The sequence below is a fragment of the Mus caroli genome, chromosome 8 (genome assembly GCF_900094665.2).
Source record: "Mus caroli chromosome 8, CAROLI_EIJ_v1.1, whole genome shotgun sequence".
NCBI lineage: Eukaryota > Metazoa > Chordata > Mammalia > Rodentia > Muridae > Mus > Mus caroli.
The window spans coordinates 98,997,157-99,005,783 of record NC_034577.1 but is presented as its reverse complement, the minus strand read 5'-3'; the positions used below and the strand labels follow the sequence as shown (position 1 = coordinate 99,005,783).

Here is an 8,627-nt window from a genome sequence, read left to right as displayed (position 1 = left end):
AAAATAAATATTCACTAGAAACTCAAATGCCTGTTTCTCACCTCTACGTGTGAATGCACATGTGTGTGTATCTGTGTTCATATATGTGTGTGTTTTGTGTATACATGTGTTTTATGTATGTGTGTATATGCATGCATGCGTGCGTGTGTGTGTGTATGTATGTATGCATATGGTCTTCTGTCTATAACAAGTTGCCTTTAATCACCTAGAAGACATGCTACAGTTTACTTTCAGGGTCCTCTGAAAAGCTGATGAAGTTTCCTCTCCATTCCTTTTAGACATGGCCGTTCTCTCTGGAGAAAGAAGTTTCCAAATGTTATTGGGCTCAAAGAACAGGAGTGTGGCCATTTTAGATCTGTGTGTGGGCATCCACTATCTGACTCATTCCTAGTGAGGAGAGTTGGTGCCTGTTGGCTCTCTAGACCCCATTCCATTTGCAGACACCAACAAGTTGGAAGATTCAAAACTTGGGAGAAAGAATGCGAGATCGGCCTCTTGCCCCTCAATTATTGCTGATGACCTATTGGGTGTTTCAAACCTTCGACAATTCCAATTTCTACCAGCTAAGGAGATGGCTCAGTCAGGGACATGCTTACCCTACAAGCACGACGACTTGAGTTTGATCCCCAGCACCTATATAGAAAAAGTCAGGTATAGTTGCCTGCTTGCAACCCCAGCAATAGTGAGGTAGACAAAGACAGATCCCTAGAGTACACCAGTCAGCCAGCAGACCCTAAGATTTGAACCCCTGACCAGTGAGAATTTCTATCACACATACACGCACACTGATGCACACACATGAGCACATACACCATGCATATGCATGTATGTGATCATTTCTGTCACCAGACATGCAAGTGAAAGTCTAATATTAAATAATACACATGTCTCCCCATGCCAAAACTGGCATTTTAGTGTCTCCGAGACTGATGTGAAACAGCCTCACTCTCCCTCTCTCCCTCTGGCTCGCTCTCTCTCTCTCTCTTTCTCTCTCTCTCTCATCTGTCTGACATGGTTCCTCATCAGTGGTATTCAGAATTCATCTTAGGTGACACAGAACTGGAAATGACCACAAACCCCTCAGAACGGAATCTCCTCCTGCAGTGAGGAGCCTGTACTGAAGACATGCAAGCAGACCACCTGCCCTTTTCTTTCAAATGCCCCCCCCAAAAAAATGTGCCACAGTTCAGCTTTGATCCTGTGCCCCAGTGTTTTACCCCTCTTACCGGCAGGAGAGAATTGTCCTCTTATGTGGATGTCTAACCTAAATCCTTCATGCTGCAATTTACATCTGTTCCCTTTGTTCAAAATGACTGCGTTTCTTCTCCCACCTGCTCCCCATTAGACGACTATTACATACTTTGGGGAAATCATCTGGAGGAGAGAAAGACATAAACTCCTGCAGCTGAGGGCAGCAGCTTTTTTCCACACAGATGTGTGCGAGTCGCTGTAGGTTGGTGAGAGGTTTGTGAGCAGCAGCACGGGGAAGAGGCTGTTTGGGGGCCAGCTCCCCTCAGATAACAACAGGAAATAGAGAACAGAAGTATAGTTAGAAACAGTAACACTGGACCGGCAACATGCACACATACTCCACTTGTGAACACACACGCACTCACTCACATACGCCCGTGCACCACACAGTGTGTGTGGGGGCTTTAGAGGAATAAAATGAGAATCAGCTGGGAATCCCCTTCTGTGATAAACACTACTGAAATCTAGATGCTTCAGAGACAGGCTCCAGTTTTTACTATCCGAGAAAGACTAGTAACAGCTATGAGCAAGCCTAACTAGCTGATTCTGCTGAACAACAGCAAAGCTGCCTGCCCGTCTGATTGCTCTGGCGTCTAAACCACCAGTATGTGTTCCCTACCCGTATAAGCGTTTTATCATCAATCCGGTATCTTGGCTTGTGTGCTGGGCCAAAATGCAAGAAGCATGTTCTAGTATGTGTTTCACACATTCCCTATGTACTTAGATGTTCTGCTTTGAAAACAAACTTCCAAGAATGGGTCGCAGATCACCAGTACAGCACTATCACAACAGAGTACGTTAGAAATATCCTATCCCAGGGCCGGAGTAGGCAGGATGTGGGATGATGGCTCAGTCAGTAAGATGCTGGCTACATACAGGTAGGGACCTGAGTTGGGTCCTCAGCATCCGTGGAAAAATGTAGTGTTGTAATCCTGTTGCGGCCAAGGCAAAGACAGGAAGATCCGATGGGTAAGCCCCGCCCAATGGGTAAGCCTCACCCAATGGGTAAGCTCCGGGTTCAGGAAGAGACTGGGGGGGGAAGAAATCGGGAACCAATACCAGCCTCTGACTCACACAGACCAGAGCGCACACAGGAGCACAAACACACATACACACTCACAAAAGAAATGCATGTTCCCAGATGATTCCCCTTTAGACAACTGATTTGACCTGTGTCTTTTGAACAATATATTTAAGTCTAGGAACACTGGTCACCTTCCCTTACCTCTATTACCTCATCTAGAAAATGGGCATAAACTACCCCCCTGCTTCTTGTTTTGATATCTGCCTCCCGAAGAAAGGCAGCTACGTGAGCACTGAGCTGGGGAGTCCTGTGCCCTGGGGTAGGCAGTGACTGCGCATGCTCCAGAAGAAGAGCTGGGATTCCTTGCTAGAGAATACATCTGTCCCCCATCCAAACTTCACTCGGTGCGTGGCAGGAGAACAGCCTAGACATTCCACCAGCTGCTGTTGGAGGAAAGGAGGGGAGGCTCATCCTGCTGGAACCAGCTTCCCCTCCTCTCTGTCTTGGCTGTCAAAGGCAAACACAAACACTCTGGGGTTAAGTCAGCCCAGCTGGAGGGCCAGCCCCGCGCCCAGCCATCTGCACAGCAACTTGCAGACCAGTAGTTCCCTCTGTAAGACAAAAGGCAAAGAGAGGGAACCAGAGAAGGGCCACAGTCTGACTCCAGGGGGTTTTGCTCTCTCCTTCCTTTTGACCTTGTGTCATCCCTGCCCTCTAAGGGGACCAGAACACGAAAGAGACAGATGAGGGGTTCATGCAACCGAATGTTCTGGAGACCATCAAGCAAGACCCTCATCAGATACTTGAGGAACTAGATAGAACATTCACTTGGCACCTCTACCTACCCAGGGCCATGAAAGGGTCTGAGTGAGTTCCCTCACTCACAGCGCGGAGCCCCTCCTGGTTTGAATCAACACTAGACAGTCCTGTCAGAGATTAAAGGAAACAAAGCCAGACTGAGTCCCGGTGGCTATTCTCTGACATCTAAACTATGCGTAAGAGGGGAGCATGGGAGCCCTCTGCCAATTATCCCAATGACAATGTTAAAATGTAAGGTTGGTCCCACTCACTTGAGAACCAGGTACAGTACATACCACTAGTGGGCCACTTTCTTTCACTGGTGAGTGATGAGGGCCAGGAAACTCTAACATGAAAGAGGATAGGGAAAGACCCGTGGAGCCTGATGCATACGCATGCGCATGCAGCACCCTGGTCACGTGGTCATCTCCTGCCAAGTAGCTTGGCTCAAGCCAGAGAGAAAATGCTTGCCACACAAGTCCCTAACCCTCGGTGACCCTTCTCAGCCTGACTCCACCTCGTGTAATCCTTTGATCTTCTTCCCTCATCCCTACCTCATCCTAGCCAATCTGATTTCAAACTTTAAAAGGTGACAACTTTGAGGGGACAGATTACAGCGATAGACTCCAGCCAACTGAAGCACAGAGCCAAACACCCTCACGCAGAATCAATCCGCAACTCCAAAGGGAAGGAGCTATTTCCAGAACATTTGTTTAATTGATGAATAAAAACGGGTTCTATTTAGTGCTGTTTTGAAAGTTATATTCGTTGTAGAGTGGCCTAATTGAGCTCATTAACACGCATTGTCTCATATAGTTAGTTTTAGGGTGAGAACACATAAAAATCTCTCTTAGCAGGTTTCAAAATATATCATTTTTATTATGAACTATGATTCCCTTCTTGAACAGTAGATCTGAACTCATTTTTATATCTAATTGAAATCTTGCTTTGGCCAATATCTCCCCAATACCCTGCAAACACTGTCCTATTTTAAGAATTTCTTTCTTCCTTCCTTTCTCCTCCTCTCCCCCTCCTTCTAGATTTTACATAGGAATGAGATCACATGTTATTTAGTTTTCTGTTCCTGACTGACTCCCCATGGCTGAATATGCTCCAGATTCAACTATTATCTCCCAGATTACACGAATTCCTTCTTTTTTAGGGGTATATAATATTCCACTGTGTATCATCCCAGCATCCGTGATAGACAGGCAGGTAGGTGGATTCTGGGCCTCAGCTCTTGGGGACAAGGCTGAATGAGCATGGAATAGCGGATGACACTTGGATGTACTCATTTCACTTCCTCCGGATGTAAGCCATCAACCATGTCTGGTCAAGCAGTAGCAGTTCCATTTTCAATTTTTCAAGGACCCTCCACACTGGTTTCCTCCATGACTGAATGCACTTCACCTCCTACCAACAGCTCCCAGATAACAATTCTTTGTTTTCTTTCCATCTCTGGAGTTCTTTCTCTGTAAAAACAAAACAGAAATCAACATTCAGAGAGAGAGAGAGAGAGGGCATCTGAATCACTTTTCTAGATGAGGCAGGAGGACATGGCAGACGTTCTAGCAGGCAGTGCCAGTCATCTTCCCATCACCCCCACCCCACCTCCTTCTCCTCACTTCCATACCCACAAACCCGGCCGGCTATGTTTCTGTTTCGTAGGACAAGCTACATAAACACACATAAATACGGTTAGATTTGAAACATAAGATCTGTAACAGCCTCTGACACCGAGAACACACTTGATAAATAATGAAGCCGTGTCTTCCTCCAAGATGGTGGGAATTTACCATCGGGAAGGGAGGCAGAGCCCCCTCTACCCTGACACACACAGAGTTCAAGACACCACGAAAAGAATACCACCCAGGGTCTCCATCCATTTGTCTCATGTGCCGGCTCAACCCAACCCACCTTCATCTTCCTCTGAACTAAGACAAAGAGGTCTAATGTGTTCCGGGCCGTGTCACAAAGCCCAGCAGAAGTGAATGGGGTTTATAAGATTAGATACTTTCTCTCCAGGCAGTGGGTCAAATCAGAACCTTCGCTCAGCCAGCCCAGTGCATAATCTCCTTTGATCACTTTCAATCAGACTAAGTGTCTGCAATCTGTACAATGGCCACTAATTTAGTGGAAACAAATAATTTGGAGAGCCTGATTATCAAAAGATGAGACAGAACGCAAGGTCCAGACTGGATAAGCGTGCTGGAAGTTTGCTCGTGCCTCGTTTTTTTTTTTCAAAGCTGCCATGACCCATACCGTATTACTGCATTAGGGACTTAGAGTTGGTCTGCTAAGCTTAAAAATAAAAAGAAGAAGAAAGAAAGAAAAGAAAAAATGGATATTGGATATTGTCACACACACACACCCTCATGAGTTCCTCATTTAAATAAGGAAAAGGGTACAATGCATCAGTTAAATCGCAAGCCTTTGTCACTGACACACGCAGCCATCCACTGCCTGGACAACTTAACATGAAAGGGTTTCATTGTGTGAAAACCAGAGCCTCTTTTTTTATATATATAAGATAATGTATAAAATTCTAGTTATACAACTGGACGGCATCACAAAGCTCTGTGGGTCCTGGAAGCCTCTCTCTCCCCCACCATGGATAATAAGGCATGGGGTTTTGCTTGCTTTGATTAATTTCAGAATATTGCACTGAACCTGCATAATCCCTAAGACAGCAGAGTAGAGGAGAAAAACTGATGGGCAATGATAAAAAAAAAAAAAAATGAAATGATCAGGCAGAGGCTGTGTTCTATCCCTGCTGTACAACACACACGTATGTACATGTGCACACACACATGCACACACACACACATACACATGCACACATATATGCATGCATACACATGCACACATAAACATATACACACACATGCATGTGCTAGAGCGTGCGCACACACACACACACACACACCATCACCACCACCATTACAAAACTGATTTCATTTCAGCAAGTACTAACCACAATAATGGTCAACATACAAAATGGTCTTTGACTCTAGCACTTAAATGATATGCACGAGGCTGCAGCAAGCTTAAACAAAACCTCTGAGGTGTCGCCAGGGCTGTGATCAGATATATAACATCACTGGGAAATGCACACCGCCTTTTTTTTTCCCTCAAATCACAGCAGCCATTATTTATACAAGTACTGAATATGGAAAAGGCTCTGACAACTTTACAGTGGTGTTTGGATGGATGAAGATGCGGGATGATGGATGAGGGAGACAGAGGATTCCCTTATTAAAGCATCAAATTCGCCTCTAAATATCAAACAGACATCTTAGCCCCAACCACGTACTGCTTCCTACTCAAAATCATATAGACTGAACACATGAACGGCCTTTCTTTGATAGAAAAAAAAAAGGCAGGGTGTTCGCCTAATAAGTAGTGTTAATTTTGGACGAGGCCATTAAGTACCTTTTTTTTCTGCATAATGTGAACTCAGAGTCCATGCCTATCAAACAAGAATAAACGTGACAATTTGCAAATATAAATGAATGTTGGCAGAAACGGGACAGATCCCCACCCTGCCATTCTGTTCTAAATTTTTAGTAAATAATTTCAGCAGATAGCATCTTCCAGCTATATTTTTGGTGTCTTTCTTGACAGGAGAGCTGCTATGAAGGGATGAAAACTCACCATTTACTCTGTGATTTTTTTTTTTTTAATACTGTGCTCGGATTAAAAATATAGACTCATACGTACAATGTTGGTAGCGCTGCAGCGCCCACTAGTGGACATTCTGGAGCCACGGCGGCATCATCCTGTCTCCAGCGTACATTCACCAAACCAAGTGTGTTCATCGTAGAAGTGTAAAATCAGAAACGAACAAAAGAACATTAAGATAAAATGAGCCTGATTTACGAAGCGTGGCAACTTGATTCTTATTGTTTCCATACGGTGATGAGGCGGGTACTTTTCTCCACAAACCTCAACTCTACCTTGGATCTTCCTGTAAGATTAACAGAAGGCAGAGAGACACCGTCCTGATACTCATGAAGTGTCTGTGTCTAAGGAATTTTGCCTAAGAGTTCAACTAGAAGAAACGAGAGGGTCCGGAAGCAGCAAACAAACAAACAACAAAACCAAAGGCCTGTTTGCAAATGAAGCCAGTTCTACCCTAGTCAGTGCATGCGCTAGACCTCGCCTATCTCTGCCTCCCAAAGCAATGACATCACTGGGAAGTGGTCTTTTGGTACCAGCATGGTCTAACATGTAATCCAAGAGTAATGTGATTATAACTTACCAGGAAACAATATTTACATGTTGCTAGTGTTTCCAGTTCCTTTCCTTACAATGAAAAACAAGTTTCCTTTGGTATTTCAATGTTTCTAAGTACAATGATGAATAAAGCCCATCTCTCTCTCTCTCTCTCTCTCTCTCTCTCTCTCTCTCTCTCTCTCTCTCTCACACACACACACACACACACACACACACACACACACACACATACACACAGAGAGAGACAGAGAGAGAGAAATATTTTCACACAAAAGCCTAGAGATTTTTCTTTAGTTTCATGTCTAAGAATTTGTATATTTTTAAGGAGCTTATTTTAGAAAAAAAAAAACATGCTAACACATTTCTAAAACTTCATTCACAAAGCTGTAAAAGAACAAAGCATTCTTAATTCGTGTTAACAAAGACATCTTATTTAGCAGGTGTGTGTTGAAAGGAAATAACGCAAGCCAGGAAATCAAGACTAAACTAGTTTTAAAACCCAGAGGGTTTGCCCAATGCAAATTAGGAGTTGTGTTTTAACACGGAAGAACTAGTGATATCATATCATATCATAGCAGCCAATTGTGGAGGACTGAGTCTTTGCTTTTTCTGGTTAAGAAAGAAAGAAAGAAGGAAGGAAGGAAGGAAGGAAGGAAGGAAGGAAGGAAGGAAGGAAGGAAGGAAGGAAGGAAGGAAGGAAGGAGAAAAAAGCTTTCCTGAGCAGGTGGAAGTGAGGACTCTTTGGATACCAGTGAGCCTGACTGGTGACCCTGCCCAGAGAGTTGCTTCCAGGCTCTTTCCTAAAATATACCACTGTCCCTGATTCTGAAGCCATCAGAAACCCAAACCTGGGCACCTCCTCTTTGTTGTGTCTTGACACAGACACGTCCTTCTTGATTCACAGTTGAGCAGTCGAACGAACCTTTGTATGGGTTGTTTTGGAAAGGAAGAAGGCTAGTAAAAAGGTGGAGGAGGACAACGACGTTGGTGGTGGCGGCAGCAGCAGCGGCAGCGGCAAAGGAACTGGGAAGCAGTTTCTGCCATGACAGCATCGCCCACATCCCTAAACTCATTCCCAACATTGGTTTGAGCTCCTCAAAGACACAAACACAGGCAGTAAATGAGTGAAGGCGAGAGGTAACTACCTAGGGCCTGGACTGCAGGTCAGATGGCAGAGCCCCTCCTTATCCTGTGGGAAGCCCTGGGAGGGATCAGCAGTGTTGCCTAAAAGCAGGTGTGGCAGCCAGCTCCCAGCACCAAGGAGATGGAGGCAGAAGGACCTGGAGTTCAAGGTAAACTCTGGCTACATAATGAGTTC

General features: G+C 44.8%; 1 long non-coding RNA gene across 1 annotated transcript in view; it reads right to left on the bottom strand.

Annotated features, from left to right (window-relative positions):
- Nucleotides 1-3,934: 3,934 nt before the first annotated feature.
- The window catches only part of LOC110299647, a 13,771-nt gene continuing 9,078 nt past the window's right edge, over nt 3,935-8,627 (bottom strand). The window contains exon 3 of the long non-coding RNA XR_002378502.1: nt 3,935-4,543. This is a non-coding gene — a long non-coding RNA (uncharacterized LOC110299647). The remainder of the gene's footprint in view (nt 4,544-8,627) is intronic.